The sequence below is a fragment of the Zalophus californianus genome, chromosome 2 (genome assembly GCF_009762305.2).
Source record: "Zalophus californianus isolate mZalCal1 chromosome 2, mZalCal1.pri.v2, whole genome shotgun sequence".
NCBI classification, from domain to species: domain Eukaryota; kingdom Metazoa; phylum Chordata; class Mammalia; order Carnivora; family Otariidae; genus Zalophus; species Zalophus californianus.
In genome coordinates, this window is record NC_045596.1 from 1,677,056 (window position 1) to 1,696,594 (window position 19,539).

Genomic DNA, 19,539 nt, shown 5'->3' on the forward strand with positions numbered 1-19,539 from the left:
GGGGAGAAAGAAGATTTTGGTGACCTGGATAGGAAATCAAAGCAGCCCCAGTATTCCCTTAAGCCAAAGCCTCATCCAGAGCAAGACCCTGACTCTCTTCAAGTCCACGAAGGCTGAGGGAGGTGAGGAAGCCGCAGAAGAAAAGTCTGCAGCTAGCAGAGGTGGGTTCATGAGGTTTAAGGAAACACAGAAGTGCCAGGTGAAGCAGCACGCGCTGATGGAGAAGCTGCAGCAGGTTCAGCAGAAGATCCAGCTAGGATCGCTTGGGAAGGCGGCTGCTAAACAGATGCTCGGTGGAGACGCGGCAGCCTTATCTGGGAGAAGAGGTTGCCCCGGACTGTCCTAGCTAGAGAGGAGAAGCCAGCACCTGGCTTCAGACGTTCAAGGGACAGGCTGACTCCCCTGTTAGGGACTAATGCGGCTGGTGACTTGAAGCTGAAGCCGGAAAATTCTTAGGGCCCTTAAGAATTATGCTACCTCTCCTCTGCCTGTGCTCTACGAACGGAACGGCGCGGCCTGGACGACAGCATACCTGTTTACAACACGGTTTACCAAATATCTGAAGCCCACTGTGGAGACCTACTGCTCAGAAAAAAAAGATTCCTGGGCGCCTGGGTGGCTCAGTCGTTAAGCGTCTGCCTTCAGCTCAGGTCATGGTTCCCGGGGTCCTGGGATCGAGTCCCATCGGATTCCCTGCTCAGCAGGGGGTCTGCTTCTCCCTCTCCCTCTGCCTGCCTGTCTGCTGACTTGTGATCTCTCTCTCTCTCTGTGTCAAGTAAATAAATAAAATCTTAAAAAAAAAATTTTTTTTTAAATTTAAAAAAGAAAAAAAGATTCCTTTTGAAATATTACTGCTCGTCGACATTGTACCTGGTCACCCGAGAGCTCTGATGACGTCCGGCGAGATTAGTGTTGTTTTCATGCCTGCTAATGCAACATCCATTCTGCAGCCCACGGAGCAAGGAGTAATTTTGACTTTGAAATCTTACTATTTAAGAGACACACTTTGCAAGGCTGTATTATTTAAGAGACACACCACAGATGGTGATTCCTCTGCTCGATCTGGGTAAATTGAGAATCTTCTGGAAAGGATTCACCATTCCAGACGCCATTAAGAAAATGTTCCCATGGTTCAATGTCAATACTAACAGGAGTTTGGAAGAAGTGGGTGCCAGCCCTCGTGGAGGACGTTGAGGGGTTCAAGACTCAGTGGAGGAAGTCACTGCAGATGTGGTGGAAACAGCCAGAGAACTAGAAGTGGAGCCTGGAGAGGTGAGCGAACCTCTGCCCTCTCAGGATAACACTTGAACGGGTGAGGAGGTGCTTCTATGGAGGAGCAAAGAAGGGGATTTCTTGAGATGGAGTCTACTCCATCTCGATGACGATGCCCTGAAGATTGTTGAACTATGACGAAGGATTTAAATATTGCATAACCTTAGTTGATAGGTTGGCAGGGTTTGAGAGGACTGACTCCAATTTTGAGAGAAGTTCTACTGTGGGTAAAATGCTATCAGACAACAGCACATGCTACAGAGAAATCATTTGGGAAAGGAAGAGTCAATCAGTGCAACAAATTTATTCTCTTGTTTTAAGAAACTGTCACAGACACCCCAACCTTCAGCAACCCCCACGTGATCAGTCAGCGGCCGGCAACATCGAGGTAAGACCCTCCACCAGCCAAAGGATTACAGCTGCTGAAAGCTCAGGTGATGGTTAGCATTTTTTAATAGATACAATATTTTATAATATTTATGGTAATTTAAAAATAAAGTATTTTTAAATTAAGATATGTACATAATTTTTTTAAACATAATGCTATTGCACACTTAATATGCTACAGTATAGTACACTGGGAAACCGAAAAATTCATTTGACTGGCTTTATTGGCAGTGGTCTGGGGCTGAACCCACAGTCTCTCTAAGGTATGCATAAATGCCTTACACAGTAAATTCCCAGTTCTTAATGCTATTGATGTTATTTATTTTGCTTTTACAAATGCTGTAAATACACAGTACATTGCTGTTTTTGCTTTTGAAAGTCATCTTTTAGTGCAATTCTTAAAAAAAGAGAAGACTAATTTTATTTTACTTGAAATACATTTTTAGGGCTCTTCATTTCTTTTCGTAGATCCAAGTTTCCGTCTTATTCAAATTCTTACTGCCTAAAATACCTTCTTTAACATTTTTTGTAGGTTAAGTCTCCTGGCAATGAATTTCTTCAGTATTTATTTCTGAGAAAGTTTTCCTCCATTATTTTTAGAAAGATATCTTTGTTGGGTATAGGATTTTGACTTAACAGGTGGTGGTGGTTGTTTTTGCCTTTCAGTACTTAAAAAAATCACTCCACTGTCTTCTGGTTTTCATGGGTTTGTTGTTGTTGTTGTTGTTGTTTGTTTTGGTGGGTTTTTTTTGTTGTTTTTGTTTTTTGGCAAGAAGCCTGGTGTAATTCTTGTTTTTGTTCTTCTGTAGGTAATGTCTCTTTTATCTCTGGCTGCCTTAAAGATTTTCTCTTTTTTTGCTTTTAGCAGTTGAAAGTGATATCATGAGGCAGATTTGTTTTGTTTTTGTTATTTATCCTAATTGATATTCTCTGTGCTGCTTGGATCTGTGGTTTGGTGTCTCATTAATTTTGGAACGTTCTCCACCATTTCTTCTGCTCTGTTAACCTCTTTGTAGGATTTCGATTACATATATGTGAGAATGTTTCATATTGTTTCACACTTCTTGGTTGTTCCCCAGCCCCTTTTCTTTTTGTATTTTACTTCAGATGACTTGACCCGTCTTCAAGTTCACTGATTCTGTAGTGTTCATTTCTCTGCTGAAATTACCCCTCTGATCTAGCATGTTGTCCACCTTTTCTGTTAATAGTCTTTAACGTATTTAAATTCCCTGTTAGATAGTTACAACACCTGCTTCATATCTGAGTCTTGTTTTGATGATCGCTCTCTTTGGACTGTGGTTTGTTTTTTGCCTTTTGTATGGTTATACAAAATTATAATTATTATTCAAAGCCAGACATATTGTATAGGACAGTAGAAACTAAAGTAAATCACTTCTATACCTGGAAATGGACACAGTTTTCTTTCTACTAGGCGTTTAGTGCTGTAGTTGACATTACTCTTGTTAGGAGTTGGCTGCCATGGTCATTGTCAGTGCACCACAGCCTTCAGATTTCTATAGCAGTGTCTACTAGAGGGTGGTTTAGTACAACTGTGTAATTCTTTTTTTCCCTTAAGATTTTATTTATTTGAGAGAGCGAGAGCAGGAGAGAGGGAAAGAGAGAAAGTGAGCACACAGAGGGAGAGGGAGAAGCAGACTCCCTGCTGAGCAGGGAGCCCGACACGGGGCTTGATCCCAGGACCCCGAGATCATGACCTGGGTCGAAGCAGACGCTTCACAGACTGAGCCGCCCAGGCGCCCCTGTATTCTAAGTTTTAAGTCTTCCCTTTCTATGTTGCTTCACAGTGTATGTGTATTTGCACACCCTTATTCCTCTCCTGTCCCTCCTCGTTCTAGTCTTCAGTTAACTTTTATTTGAAGCTTTTTCGTTTGGACACATGTATGGCAACCCTGAGTCTTGGGGTATGGCCTCCTCAGTTCTCCTGTCCCTTCCTTGGCTGAGATTGTGGGCTCACCATGTAATCCTGCCCCTTCTCCAGGAGTTGTGTCGCCAGAGCCCTTCCCTGTATAGACTAAGGCTTTTGTTCCTTCGTGGGTGGAGGGGAAGGACAGGGGGCCGGGGGGCGGTTCTCACCCCACCCACATGGCTGTTGCTCCCTAATTCTGTTACTGTCCATGCTCTTTCGAGCTCTTGCAGAGCCTTTCAGTGCTCACCCACTGGGCTTCATAGAGACGTTGCAAAGAGATGTAGGTTTCCCAATTCCTGTGACCCCAGGAATTGTCCTGGCAGCTTGTACTGTCTTCACAATATGTCGTCTGTTCTCAACAGACTCACCTTGCCAGTGTCTGATTGCATCTGCCTCAGGTGAGTACGTGTGCTGTTTCACTGCAGGCATTTCGTTTTTGGACCAGTTTGCTCTGTGACCTCCGTTCCCTGATAGGTTCAGAAAAAGTCATGGACTTGGAATTAGTTGGTTTTCATTGTGAGTGTGGGAGCAGTGTTCCCCTCCTACCCCCCAGCTCTCTCCATCCTGGGGCAGAAGTCAGAAGCAACCATGTCTTGAGGAACAGAAGTTTTATTAAGTTTGATGAAGTCCAGTTTATCAATTTTTTCTTTTATCATTAGTGCTTTTTAGGGTCCTAAGAAATCTCTGTCTACCCCAAGGTTGAAATCTTTTGTCTACTCCAAGGATGGGAATATTTTTTTTCTTCGTTTTCTTATTAAAGATTAGCTTTTTTTTTTTTAAAAGATTTTATTTTTAAGTGATGTCTAATACCAGCGTGGGGCTCAAACTTACAACCCCAAGATCAAGAGTCGCGTGCTCCACCAACTGAGCCAGCCAGCACCCCTATAATTTTACCTTTTATGTATAGGTCTGTTATCCATTTCATATTAATTTTTACAGTGGTCTTAGGTAAGGTTTGAGGTGTTCTCCTCCTCATATGGATTTCCGGTTGTATCGTTTCTTGAGAAGCCTTTTCTTTCCCAACTGAATTACCTTGTTTCTTTGTTAAACATTTGTTTCTTTTTTCAAAACCTGTTATTGTTAAATACTATAAAAGTGCATAAAATGATTGTATAGCTTTGCAAATTTCTTGAATTTGACCCTTAGTATGAGCATCATTCAGATAAAGAAATAGAACATTTTGGGGACTCTGAAAGCCCACTAAAGGTTGTATTTTGGTTACAGTTCTCTTTCTTTCCCTTTGCAGGTAACCCCTAAGCATACATTTCTAAACACTGCAGTTTTGCTTGTTTTTGAATGATATATAAATAGAATTATACTACATACAGTCTTTGGTATATGGCTTTTTTCATGCAATAATATTTTAAAGATTTGTTTTGAATTGAGCTGCAGTTTGATTGACCATTTTAATTGCTGAGTAATGTTCCACTATATGAATAGACTTCAGTGTACTTATCCATTCTATAGTCGATGGGTACCCGGGCTATTTCAAGTTTGGAGCTGGTATGAATAATCTTGTACATGTATCTTGGTGCATACAAAACTTAGTATCAGGAAGGATATGTGTTTTCGGGGCTCCTAGGTGGCTCAGTACGTTAAGTGGCTGCCTTCGGCTCAGGTCATGATCCCATGGTCCTGGGCTCGAGCCCCGCATTGGGCTCCCTGCCCGGTGGGGAGTCGGCTTCTCCCTCTCCCTCTGCAGTCTCTTGCTCATTCTCTCTCTCTTTCTCTCAAATAAAGAATAAAAGAAAATCTTTTAAAAATATGTATGTGTGTGTTTTCAGTCTTAATATAGTGCATGTTCCCCAGGATGGTTGTTCCTATTTCCACTCTACCAGCAGTGCCTGAGTATTCCCATTGTTCCATGTTTTTGCCTAAATTGTCACAATTTCTTTTTTTAGCTACTCTGCTTGTTATTTTACTGTGGTTTAATTTATATTCCTTGTTTACATGTGAACTTACCTTTTCATGTGTTAATTGACCATTTGGCTATCCTTTTTTGTGTGAAAAGCCTGTTCAAGTCTTTTTCCTCATTTATTTTCTATTGAGTTTTATATCTTTTCTTATCTTTCTTGCTTTTTTTAAAAATATATTTATCAGAGAGAGAGCTATACTTTTGTTGTTGTTGTTGTTGAAGATTTTATTTATTTGTCGGAATGAGCGCACTCACAAGCAGGGGGAGCGGTAGGCAGAGGGAGAGGGAGAAGCAGACTCCATGCTGAGCGTGGAGCCCGATGTGGGTCTGAATCCCGGGACGCTGGGATCACGACCTGAGCCAAAGCAGATGCTTAACTGACTGAACCCCGCAGGTGCCCCCACCTTGCCTGGGTTTGAATCCTTGCTCTGATACTTACTAGTTTGGACAAGTTTCTTAAACTCAGCACCTTGATTTTCTCTTCAGTGAAGTGAGGATGGTAATGCACAAACAGTATAGGGCTATTGGGATGATTAGGAGCTGCTATACATATTTAGGAAATTAGCATATTTCCTCTACTGCAGATAGTTTGTCTAAGTTGGTATTTAAAAAAAAAAAACTGTACTTTATAGAAATTTTAAATTTCTGTGTTAAAAGACTTTGGCGTTTAAAACAACTAAACATTGCTATGTAGAGCTATTGTCAGCTGTAGTCAGATTCTGATTTTCTAGCTGTTCTTTTTCCTATCTGTAAATTATTCCTTTGGCTTCATTTTCCTTCTGCCCAGGGCTGGATATTTTATTCTTTATTAGCATTCACAGAAGATGGGAAAAGGGAGAAGTAGTGACTCTCCAGCCCAGTGCTGCTCAACAGAAATGGAATGTAAGCCACATATGTGATTGTAAAATTTTCAGTAACCATATTATAAAAGTAAAAAGAAATACGTATAATCAGTTTTACTTCATGTCTTTTACTTAGCCCTAAGTAGCCTGCCACAATATTATGTCAGCATGGAATCCATGTAAAGATTATTACTGAAATATTTACATTCCTTTTTTATACTAAGTCTTTGAAATCTGGTGTGAATTTTATGGTTGGGCTCATCTCAGCTTGGACTTGCTGTATTTCAGGTGCACAGTAGCCACATTTGGACAGTGACTACCAAACGATGTGCAGCTCTGTCTTTTGTTGGTTTGGGGATTAACTTAAAGCTATCTAACATTGCATTTGACTTTGCTCTTTTTTTAAAAAAAATTTTTACTGGGGTATGACATACAACATTCTATTAGTTTCAGGTGTACAATATAATGAATGATTCAGTATTTGTATATATTGCAAAATGATCACTGCAGTAAGTCTAGTGTCTCTCATCATACATAGTTAACAGAATTTTTTGGAGCAGTTTTAGGTTCACAGAAATTTTGAGCAGTAAGTACAGGGAGTTCCCATGTACCTGTCCCCTGTCCTCACAGATGCACATGCTCCCACACTTTCAGCATCCACCACCAGAGTGGGACATTTGTTATAGTTGGTAAACCTACATTGACACATCTTCATCACCCAGAGTCCATAGTTGCCATTGGGGTCACTCTTGGTATTATACATTTTATGGATTTGGACAAATGTATAATGACAGGTATCCATTATTAGGCTATCAGCAGAGTAGTTTCTCTGCCCTAAAAATCCTCTGTGCTCCATCTTTCCATCCCTTCCTCCCCCAGACCCTGTTAACAACTGATCTTTTTGTTGTCTCTGTGACTTCGCCTTTTCTGGAATGTCCTGTAGATGGAATCATACAGTATGTAGCCTTTTCAGATTGGTTTCTTTCTCTTAGTAATGTGCATTTAAAGTTCCTCCATGTCTTCTCCTGACTTGATAGCTCGTTTCTTTTTAGTACTGAATAATATTCCATTGTTTGGATAGATCATAGTTTATCTGTTCACCTTCTGAAGGATATCTTGGTTAGTTCCAAGTTTTGGAAATTTTGAATTAAGGTGCTATAAACATTCATATGCAAGTTTTTGTGTGGATCAAAGTTTTCAGCTCCTCTGGGTAAAGACCAAGGAGCATGATTGCTGGATCATATGGTAAGAGTGTGTTTAGTTTTGTAAGAAACTGCCAAACTATCTTCCAAAGTGGCTGCACCATTCTGTCTTCCCATGAGAGTTTCTTTTGCTTCACATCCTCGCCAGCATGGCCATTCTGATAGGTGTGGTGTGGTATTTTGTTTTCATCAATGTTGTTTCTGTTTTTTGTTTTTTTTTAACTTGCTACATAGCTCACATTTGTGGCTTGTGTTCTATTTCTCTTAGAAAGAGCTGGGGTGGATAGCTCTGAAGGAGTTGAAAAGGAAGGAAAAGAGGCTGTTAGTAGGTTGAGGTGGAAGTGTGATCCCAAGGAGGGCGCTTTGTTTCTTCAGCCTAGTAGTAACAGTGTGCTTGTATCCTCATGGAAATGATGCAGGAAAGAAGGAAAGATTGATGATCCGAAGAATGGAGGGGAGAATCCATAGAACAAAGTCCTCAAGCAGATGGCGGGGCCTGGTGCATGAGCAGAGGTTTCACCTAGGCGAGGAGGCGTGTGATGGGTAAGCATGCCAAAGGGCTCAGCTTCAGGTAGATGGCATGGAGCCTGTGGAAACATACCACCCGTGGGTTTTCAGACATATTGTTAGGCCTTTGTGCCATCATCAGCAGGATGTGTGTATACCCATCGTCCTTCGTTCTGTAGCACTGAGTGTTGTCGTCTTTAAATGTTTGCAAAGTCTTAGCAAGAAGCCTCTGCTCTTCCCCTTGTGAAACCCACGGAGACCAGAGCTTTGACAGGCACCTGCTCATCTAGCCAGGTGCCCTGTTGATGCACACGTACTTGTGTCCTGCCTCATGCTGCCACCCACCTGCACACGTCATTCACTTGTAAGTCTCTCCTCTGCTTCCCCTCAGCTTGATCTCTGCATCTCTGCTCCCTTTCCTCTCCAACTCCTACCAGGAGGCACCCCCCCCCCCGTTCTTTTAAACTCTTAGCCCTTTGATGAAAGTTTCTGTGCCTCCTTATTCTGACTCATCTCCCTGCCTTGTGAATTTCTTGGACCATAAAAATTTTAGTCACAATCCTGGAGACTGACTCAATGTTATCAAAGTCTGTATTATGGGAAGTTGAGGATTCTTTAAAAGCAAGTACTTTCTGTGGCTATTATTTTAGGTCACTGGCTAGTCTTTGGTGTGGCTATCCTGGGGCCAAGTGCCTCCCTGTAGCCAGGTGAGTGGTGGTGATGGTGATGGGAGTGGGGTGGATGGTGGGGAATGCCTCTGGCCTGGCTGCCTGGGTTAGCAAAGCCATATTAATGATGGGCTTGCCAAGTGTGTGGATGGCTGGCTACCTTTGGAATCACCTCAGGTCCCTCAATTTTCAAATGTTGCCTATCCCACTTAGGGTTTCTGATTCAAAGCCTTTCCCAGCTTCTGTTCTATTTATGTGTCTCCCCCCCCGCCCCCACCCCCCGGTGATTTCTGGGTATTGCTGTAAAGACCATTAGCACCCTATACAAAATGACTGGTTACTGGGACTTTCAGATTTTAAAGGGGATGCAAACTGTAGCCAGAGAAGTTGGTAGTATTTTGATACCAACTTGTCATTTGAACACAGTAGATTATTTGTATTTTAAAGATTGGTGAAGAGGAATGTAAGAAATACATCTTTCCAGAGCTGTAAGTCTTTTTTTAACTGTGTGATTTGCTGCTATTAATAAATTCAAGTTATTTTTCTCTTTTGCCATATGGAGCTTTAAATGCAGAGACCTGAAGTATTTTGTAAATATTTTAATGTGTGAATTGCTGTGCTGCTGGATGACGGAGCAGTGGTGCTGAACTGGCGCGGGCATCCTGGCTGGCTCTGAGGCTGGCTGAGATGTGTCTTTTCTTCCAGATAAGTAGGATCAAAACAATTACATTGTTGACTAGACATGGAGCGTTACTTCATCTGTATAGAAAAACCATATTAATAACAGGTACATACATAAAACCATTTTATGTAACTATAGTTCTAGCAGACAGCCAGTACCACTGTGCCTTCCTTAATGCACAGAGCCACCCCATTTATTTCTGTAGAACCACTGGTCATTCACAGGCAGGCCAATACAGGAGGTTAACTTGCAGTTATAAGAAAAAATGGTTGGGGCACCTGGGTGGCTCAGTCGGTTAAGCATCCAACTCTTGCTTGATTTTAGCTCAGGTCACGATCTCAGAATTGTGAGATCAAGCCTCTTGTCAGGCTGCACACTCAGCCAGGAGTGTGCTGGAGATTCTCTCTCCCTCTCCCCCTCTCCCCTGCTCACACACGCACACTCGCTCTATCTCTCTCTCTCAAATAAATAAATAAATACATCTTTTAAAAAACATAGTTGCAGGTTTTTTAGGCTTTCTCTTTTTTTTTAAATATGTAAACTGAAAGTAAATCCTAAAGAAAGCTCAATTCCACATTACCTATAAAAAGAATGCTATAATAATGTAATAATATGGGATCATATATAATTAATGTTTATTGAGTTTTTAGGAAGCACCTTTGAAATCTATAAATTGCTAAATATTTACTCTGTGATTATATAAATTATATGTTACAACAGATTAAATACTTAAGGTAATTTTACACCTAACTTATGATTCGGTTACCAGTTTCTTGGTAACTAATTGGAAGAGAGCGTAAGTATTAATGTTAGTAATTATTTCCCAAGCAGTACCTCTTGCTTAACTTGCACGTGCTTTGGGAAAGCTGAGTTTAGGAAGGAAGCAGAAAAGATTGTAGATATTTTAGTGACCACACAGGCAGTCATCCCTGGACTTCAGCACAGGTAGCTGATAAAAGATCATGTGTAAAATAAGGAAGGAAATTTGTGATTGAATAGGTAACACAAAATGTGAATTACTGATTTGAACTAGTCATTTCCTTAACTGAACATTTGTTGGATGCCTTCTGTATGCTGGGTGCTTTGTGGGACTTAAGAATTGTTGAGTGTCGTCTGCAAGAGGCTCATTTTAGACCCAAAGACATCTCCAGATTTAAAGTGAGGGGGTGGGAAACCATTTACCATGCTAATGGACATCAAAAGAAAGCTGGGTTGGCAATCCTCATACCAGACAAATTAGATTTTAAACCAAAGACTATAATAAGAGATGAGGAAGGACACTGTATCATACTTAAAGGGTCTATCCAACAAGAAAATCTAACAATTTTAAATATCTATGCCCCTAACATGGGAGCAGCCAATTATATAAGCCAATTCATAACAAAATCAAAGAAACACATCGACAACAATACGATAATAGTAGGGGACTTTAACACCCCCCCTCACTGCAATGGACAGATCATCTAAGCAAAAGATCAACAAGGAAATAAAGGCTTTAAATGACACACTGGGTCAGATGGACTTCACAGATATATTCAGAACATTCCATCCCAAAGCAACAGAATACACATTCTTCTCTCGTGCACATGCAGCATTCTCCAGAATAGATCACATCCTGGGTCACAAATCAGGTCTCCACCAGTACAAAAATACTGGGATCATTCCCTGCATATTTTCGGACCACAGTGCTTTGAAACTAGAACTCAATCACAAGAGGAAAGTTGGAAAGAACTCAGATACATGGAGGCGAAAGAGCATCCTACTAAAGAATGAATGGGTCAACCAGGAAATTAAAGAAGAATTAAAAAAATTCATGGAAACAAATAAAATGAAAACACAAATGTCCAAAATCTTTGGGATGCAGCAGAGGCGGTTCTAAGAGGAAAGTATATAGCAATTCAGGCCTTTCTCAAGAAACAAGAAAGGTCTCAAATACACAACCTAACCCTACACCTAAAGGTAGAGCTGGAGAAAGAACAGCAAATAAAGCCTAAACCCAGCAGGAGGAGAGAAATAATAAAGATCAGAGCAGAAATCAATGAAATAGAAACCAAAAGAACAGTAGAACAGATCAACAAAACTAGGAGCTGATTCTTTTAAATAATTAATAAGATCGATAAACCCCATCCAGACTTTCAGAAAGAAAAGAGAAAGGACCCAAATAAATAAAATCATGAATGAAAGAGGAGAGATCACAACCAACACCAAAGAAATACAAACAATTGTAAGAGCGTATTAGGAGCAACTATATGCCAGCAAATTAGACAATCTGGAAGAAATGGATGCATTCCTAGAGACATATAAACTACCAAAACTGAACCAGGAAGAAATAGAGAACCTGAACAGACCTGTAACCAGCAAGGAAATTGAAGCAGTCATCAAAAATCTCCCAGCAAACAAGAGCCCAGGGTCAGATGGCTTCCCAGGGGACTTCTACCAAACATTTAAAGAAGAATTAATACCTATTCTTCTGAAACTGTTCCAAGAAATAGAAATGGAAGGAAAACTCCCAAACTCATTTTAAGAGGCCAACATTACCTCGATCCCAAAACCAGACAAAGACGCCATCAAAAAGGAGAATTACAGACCAAAATCCCTGATGAACATGGCTGCAAAAATTCTCACCAAAATACTAGCCAATAGGTACATTAAAAAGATTATTCACCACGACCAAGTGGGATTTATTCCTGGGCTGCAGGGTTGGTTCAACATCCACAAATCAATCAGTGTGATACAATACGTTAATAAAAGAAAGAACAAGAACCATATGATACTCTCAGTAGATGCAGAAAAAGCATTTGACAAAGTATAGCATCCTTTCTTGATTAAAACTCTTCACAGTGTAGGGATAGAGGATACATACCTCAATATCATAAACGCCATCTCTGAAAAACCCACAGCAAATACCATTCTCGATGGGGAAAAATTGAGACCTTTTCCCCTAAGGTCAGGAACACGGCAGGGATGTCCACTATCAGTCACTACTGCTGTTCATCATAGTACCAGAAGTCCTTGCCTCAGCAGTCAGACAACAAAAAGAAATAAAAGGCATCTGAATCGGCAAGGAAGAAGTCAAACTCTCACTTTTTGCAGATGATATGATACTTTATGTGGAAAACCCAAAAGACTCCACCCCAAAACTGCTAGAACTCACACAGGAATTCAGTAAAGTGCAGGATATAAAATCAGTGCACAGAAATCAGTTGCATTTCTATATACCAACAACAAGGCAGAAGAAAGAGAAATTAAGGAGTCGATCCCATTTACAATTGTACCCCAAACTATAAGATACCTAGGAATCAATCTAACCAGAGAGGCAAAGAATCTGTACTCGAAAATTGTAGAACACTCAGGAAAGAAATTGAGGAAGACACAAAGAAATGGAAAAACGTTCCATGCTCATGGATTGGAAGAACAAATACTATGAAAATGTCTATGCTGCCTAGAGCAATCTACACATCTAATGCATCCCTATCAAAATACCATAACTTTTTTCATAGAATTGGAACAAATCCTAAAATTTGTATGGAACCAGAAAAGACCCCGAATAGCCAAAGGAGTGTTGAAAAAGAAAAGCATAGCTGGTGGCATTGCAATTCCGGATTTCAAGCTCTATTACAAAGCTGTCATCATCAAGACAGTATGGTACTGGCACAAAAACAGACACATAGATCAGTGGAACAGAATCGAGAGCCCAGAAATGGACCCTCAACTCTATGGTCAACTAATCGTCTGACAAAATAGGGAAGAATATCCAATGGAAAAAGACAGTCTCTTCAACAAATGGTGTTGGGAAAATTGAATAGCCGCATACCAAAGAATGAACCTGGACCATTTCCTTATATCATACACAAAAACAGACTCAAAATGGATGAAAGAACTAAATGTGAGACAGGAATCCATCAAAATCCTAGAGGAGAACACAGGCAGCAACCTCTTCGACCTCTGCCACAGCAACTTCTTGCTAGACATATCTCCAAAGACAAGGGACACAAAGGCAAAGATAAACTCTTGGGACTTCAAAGATAAAAAGCTTTTGCACAGCAAAGGAAACAGTCCACAAAACCAAAAGACAACTGACAGAATGGGAGAAGATATTTATAAATGACATATCAGGTAAAGGGCTAGTATCCAAAATCTATAAAGAACTTACCAAAATCAACACCCAGAGAACAAATAATCCAATCAAGAAATGGGCAGAAGACATGAACAGACATTTTTCCAAAGAAGACCTCCAAATGGCCAACAGACACATGAAAAAGTGCTCAACATTGCTCGGCATCAGGGAAATCCAAATCAAAACCTCAGTGAGATACCACCTCACACCCGTCAGAATGGCTAAAATTAACAAGTCAGGAAACAACAGATGTTGGCGGGGATGTGGAGAAAGGGGAACCCTCCTACACTGTTGGTGGGAATGCAAGCTGGTGCAACCACTCTGGAAAACGGTATGAAGGTTCCTCAAAATTCGAAAATAGAGCTACCCTATGACCCAGCAATTGCACTACTGGGTATTCACCACAAAGATACAAATGTAGGGACCCGAAGGGGTACGTGTACCCCAATGTTTACAGCAGCAATGTCCACAGTAGCCAAACTGTGGAAAGAGCCAAGATGTCCATCAACAGATGAATGGATAAAGAAGAGGTGGTCCATACACACACACACACACACACACACACACACACACACACACACACACACACACACACACAATGGAATATTACAGCCACCAAAAATTTGAAGTCTTGCCATTTGCTACAACGTGGATGGAACTAAAGGGTAGTATGCTAAGCGAAATAAGTCAATCAGAGAAAGACAATTATCGTATGATCTCACTGATATGTGGAATTTGAGAAACAAGGTGGAGGATCCTAGGGGAGGGGAGGAAAAAATGAAACAAGACGTTATCAGAGAGGGAGACAAACCATAAGAGACTTTTTTTTTTAAAGATTTTATTTATTTATTTGAGAGAGAGAATGAGATAGAGCACGAGAGGGAAGAAGGTCAGAGGGAGAAGCAGACTCCCTGTTGAGCAGGGAGCCCGATGCGGGACTCGATCCCAGGACTCCAGGATCATGACCTGCGCCGAAGGCAGTTGCTTAACCAACTGAGCCACCCAGGCGTCCCCCATAAGAGACTCTTAATCTCAGGAAACAAGTGTTGCTGGAGGGGAGGGGGGAGAAGGGTGGGGGGAGGGGTGGCCGGATGATGGGACATTGGGGAGGGTATGTGCTACGGTGAGCGCTGTGTATTGTGTGTAAGACTGATGAGTCACAGACGGTTACCCCTGACACAAATAGTACATTATATGTTAATAATAAAAAAAATGTAGCCTGTGACACTAAAGCAACTACTCCGAATGGAAAAGTATAGCTCCCAGTTCAACAAAAGGTAAAATAGAATCATAAAAAATACTCAGTTTTTAAAAAGTGGAAAAAGAGGAAAAGGAACAAAAACAAATGGGTCACTAGAAAAATAAAGAATTAGATGGTAAATTTAATAAACTTAACCATATCCCATAATTGTATTTAGTATAAATGGTCTAAACATGTCAATTTTAAAAAGATTGTGAGATTGGGAAAAAATCAGGACACAACTATATGCTTTCTGCTATAACGTGCTTTAAACATAAAAATGCAAATAGGCTAAAAATAAAGTGATAGGGAAAGATATGCTTTGCTTATGTAAGTGAGAAGAAAGTTGGAGTGGCTATGTAGGTATCAGAAAAACGGATACCAGAGCAAAGAATATTGGCAGGGGTAAAGAGAGTAATGTCATACTGATACAGGGGTCAATTTATCGAGAGGACATAACAATCCTAAGTGTCTTTGCACCTAAGAACAAAGCTTCCAAATATGTGGACAAAAAACTGATAGAACTTCAAGGAAAAGTAGACAAATAGAAAATTATGGTTGGAGATTTTAAGACCTCTCAGTAATTGATAGAACAAGTAAACAGAAAATCCCTGAGGTTATAGAAGACGGATGACATTGTTAGCCAGCCTGGCCTGACAGATGTTTATAGAACACTGCCCTATAATAGCAGCATGCTTACACTTTCTTTTAAGTAAATGTCGAACATTTACCAAAATAGACCATATTCTGAGCCATGAAAAGTCTTGATTAAGAATTAAAATTGTACAAAGCAGCTTCCCTGACTACTGGAATTATATTAGGAATCACTAGCAGAAAACCATACACATGAGGAAACCATACCACATGTTGAACGCTTATGAACCAAAGAAGAAATCAAGAGGGTGATTAGAAAGTATTTTGAACCTAATGAGAATGAAAACATAGCATATCAGTATTTGCAAAGCGCTGCCAATGCGCTGCTTATAGAGAGACTTACAGCAGTTGCCACCTCTTTATGCAGGCGAAAGGGCTGAATGACTTGGGCTTCCACCACAAGAAAGTAAAAAAATCGAAGAGCCAGTTGTACCCAAAGTAACCCAAAAAAGCTAAATAATATCATAAAAGCAAAAATCAACAAAGCAAACATTTTTTAAATACGGAAAATCCATAAAACCAAAAGCTGATTTTTTTTTTTTTTTTTTTTTTTTTTAAGTAGGCTCCACATCCAGTGTGGAGCCAGCGCGGAGCTTGAACTCACAGCCCTGAGGTCACGACCTGAGCTGAGATCAAGAGTTGGACGCTTAACCGACTGAGCCCCCCAGGTGCCCCTAAAAGCTCTTTGAGGAGTAATAAAATTGATAAACCTTAAGCCAGGCCAGAGATTTGAATAAAATGCTTAAGACCGAAAAGATATTTAACATAATAAATCCTTAGGGAAAACCACAGTGAGGCAAGCACCACAAAGTCATTAAAATGGCTCACCACGTTGATGAGTATATGGATTAGTTGGAACTCTCCAACACTGCTTTTTGGGAGAAATTTGGCAATTTCTTAGAAATTAGACATGTACCTACCATCTGACTCAGTTATTCTATTCCTTGATATTTATGCAAAAGGAAAACAAAAGCATGTGTCCACCCCGAGATTCGTCCATGAGTGTTCGTAGCTGCTACTATTTGTAATAGCCAGAAACCGGAAATAGATGTGTCTGAGTGGGAGGGTGGAGAAACAAGTTGTGGCTTACCCACATAACGGAATGCTCTCAGTGGTAAAAAGAAACCAACTCCTGATACATACCTGGGAATCATCTCCAAATAAAGATACTTGACGAAAGAAGCCAGACAAAAAGAGTATGTTGTGTGATACAACTTACAATTCTTTTATTATTATTATTTTATTTATTTGAGAGAGAGAGCACAAATGGGGAGAGCGAGAAGGAGAAGCAGACTGCCTGCTGAGCAGGGAGCTGGACATGGGCTCAATCCCAGGACCCCGGGATCATGACCTGAGCCAAAGGAAGACGCTTAACCGACTGAGCCACCCAGGTGCCCCAACTTACATACAGTTCTAGAAGTTGCATAGTAATGGATAGAACTCAGTCCAGTGGTCACCTGTGAATGGGGGTAGGAAGAGAGTGGTGTGAGGAGGAAGGGGGTACAGGGGCACAAGGAAACTTGGGGGGTAATGGTAATGTTCATTTTCTTGATAACTGTGGTTTCACAGGTGTGTATATGTATGTCAGGACTGTTCAGATTGAATTCTTCAGATATCTTCAGCTTATTGTACCTGGTTATACTTCAGTACAGCTGTAAATGCTTTTAAAAGAATCAGTGGAGTTTATATTTGTACCTCCCATTTTATCACAGGAGAGTAACCGTGCAGTGAGGCACGAGTATCTGGCTAATTTGAATTTTAATCAGGTGTTGTAGTATGCACATGTGCGTATCTTGTAGTAATCTGTTACTTGCTTCATCTGAGGCGTGAGTAGTAGAGGTTGCTACTAGCTTCATACGGGCACATTGGTCAAGTGTTGAAAAGTTTTGACTTTGGTTCAGGACATTGCCTACCCTCTCTCCATGGATCATCTGATCTAGCTTCGTGGCTTTACATATCAAATGCCCTGGTGATCCCGAATGCTCTATCCCGCTGGAGCCTGTTCCCTGAGTGTCTTACTTGTGCAGAACGAGCCCACCACATTGCTTGGTTGTTTAACACAGACTTCATATGTACAACATCTACAGCAAACCCTTGGTTCTTGCCACTGCCCCAGCCTATCTGGCTGTGTTTGGCACCCCTGTTGGTGGCCTGCCCACTGCCCGGGCGGTCAGACCTGTCCTCATCACATCCTTGGGTCCATTGGCAGGAGAATCCTGTGGCTCTGCCTTCAGCACTCCTGAGTCTGACCGCTCTGTTCCTCCATGGCTCCTGCCTGTGCCTGGACCTGCCTGGAACAGCGTTACCTCTGCCAGACTTCATTTTTGACACAGCGAAGTTTCTTTTTCAGATGCCAGCTGGCTCATACCTCCCTTCCGAGAAACCTTCGGTCTCTTCCCCTGGCTCACAGCCCGGGTGAGCAGCCCCCGCCTGCCCCCTTGCTCGGGCAGTGCCCCCCAGCCTTCATCTTGCCCTCCAGCCCGTGAACGCCAGCACTTGGTGCCTCTGCTTACAGCTCTGTGTGTTTCTATTCAGCCTCAGCTCTGCCTCACCCCTGTTAATATGCCGTCCTCTTTGCAGCTCTGCTCTGTACCCTCGCTGACTTGATTTTCTTCGTGGACTACTTAACTGCCACTGGATGGCAGGTGCTTATGTCTGAGTTTGCCCATCTGATGTCTCTCTGGAGCCAGCAGGCCCTTTGGGCTATTCGCAGTTGCTTCTGTGATCTAACCTGTCAGGATGCCTGGCACAGCGTGTATTTCAAACGTTTATGGCAGAGGGCTTCCTCCTCTCAGGGCTCTTCCCTGCACTCGGTCCAGGGAAGACTTGTTTTCTGCCTTTTCTCCTCCGCTTGTCCCCAACATCTGCTTCCTTAGCAGTCTTGTCAGCTCTCTCTGATCTCCCGCCCCCATCTCATCTCTTCCCCACATACAGCCTCATGGCCCTGGTAGCACTTCTCCCTTCCCCCTCTGGCCTCCTGCCCCAGGGCCTTTCTATCTGCTCTCAGGAATGTCCCTCTCCCGGGTACCTCTGCGGGTACCTGTGCGGCTTCTACCAGTCCCAGACATCAGGTGTCTCCTCGAGGAAGTTCTCATTGGCTATCCTAAATGGGAAGGCACTGTCCCCAACCCCAGACACTCCTGCCTGCTCTATGTTTTTTTCCTTCTCAGTGATCACTGTCTAATGTTTGGTATTTTTTCCTTGTCTGATTAGTCTTTGTGTTTGACGGGGATATTAGTTCCCTGTGGGCAGGGAACTTTCTTTTAGTTATTGCTGTGTCCCCAGTGCTTGGACAAGTGCCTTGGCACATGGTGGCTCCCAATAAATACTGGACAGACGGGCTGACTGGTGGGCGGATGGACAGATGATCTGGAGCTGAACTGGTTACCCTCAGGTCAGCTCTGACTCTTGTAATCTCTGGCTTGGAGACTTTGTAACCTTGAAGCCCAGCAGCTCCTTTTCTGAAAGATCTGAAGGCTGTGGCTGTTCTATTGATGATGGGGTGTTTGTTTGTTTTTTTTTTCCTAGGCTTAGGGACAAGAGATGGTTTTACATAGGGTTAAATCAGTGTGATTTTGGAAATTGTCTAATTTCTACATCTTGGATCTGTTGGGACAGAGAAAGACCGCTCCTCTCACGGTATTCGTGGTTTGAGGAGTAGTCTGGAGCTTTCTAGAATATCACTCACTGGGATATAGTACTCGGTTCCCTCGCCTCACAGCCCAGACATTCAAATGGCTGCTGAGCTGGGTTTGGTTAAATCCATGGAAGCTGCAGATGTGACAGGTGTAAGCAGTTTTGGTTACTGGATTATAAAAGCAGGTAAGAATATATGTGCAAGTTGTACTAGTGCTGTTATTCACTCTTCTAGTTACTCATTTGTTCATTTATTCATTCAGCGTGCTCCCCCCCCCCCCCCGCCATGTAAGCACCTGACCCACCTGCCAGCCATCCTGGGCTTTAGAGACGGAGCCTGGGGCTCTTGGGGGTGCTCGTTCAGCTGCAGAGCCAGTTGTGGAAAGGTACACTTGTAGTCCAGCTAATAAGCACAGCCAAACACCTACGTGAGCCTTGGTGCAGGAGAACAGGGAGAGAGCCGGGGGCCAAGGGAAGAGCTGGGCTGCTG

At 42.0% G+C, this 19,539-nt stretch overlaps 1 protein-coding gene across 5 annotated transcripts in view; it reads left to right on the plus strand.

Moving 5' to 3' along the window:
• FAM193A (family with sequence similarity 193 member A) overlaps positions 1 to 19,539 on the plus strand; it is a 163,275-nt gene that overhangs the window by 39,271 nt on the left and 104,465 nt on the right. For 2 of the 5 annotated variants that reach the window (XM_027598302.1, XM_027598305.1), the window contains exon 1: positions 7,980 to 8,088. The exons of 2 other annotated variants lie outside the window; for them this stretch is intronic. The gene's annotated coding sequence lies outside the window, so the exon portion shown is untranslated. Of the gene's footprint in view, positions 1 to 7,979; positions 8,089 to 16,774; positions 16,805 to 19,539 lie in introns of those variants that run through there. One more of the 5 variants, XM_027598304.1, reaches the window with a different exon arrangement.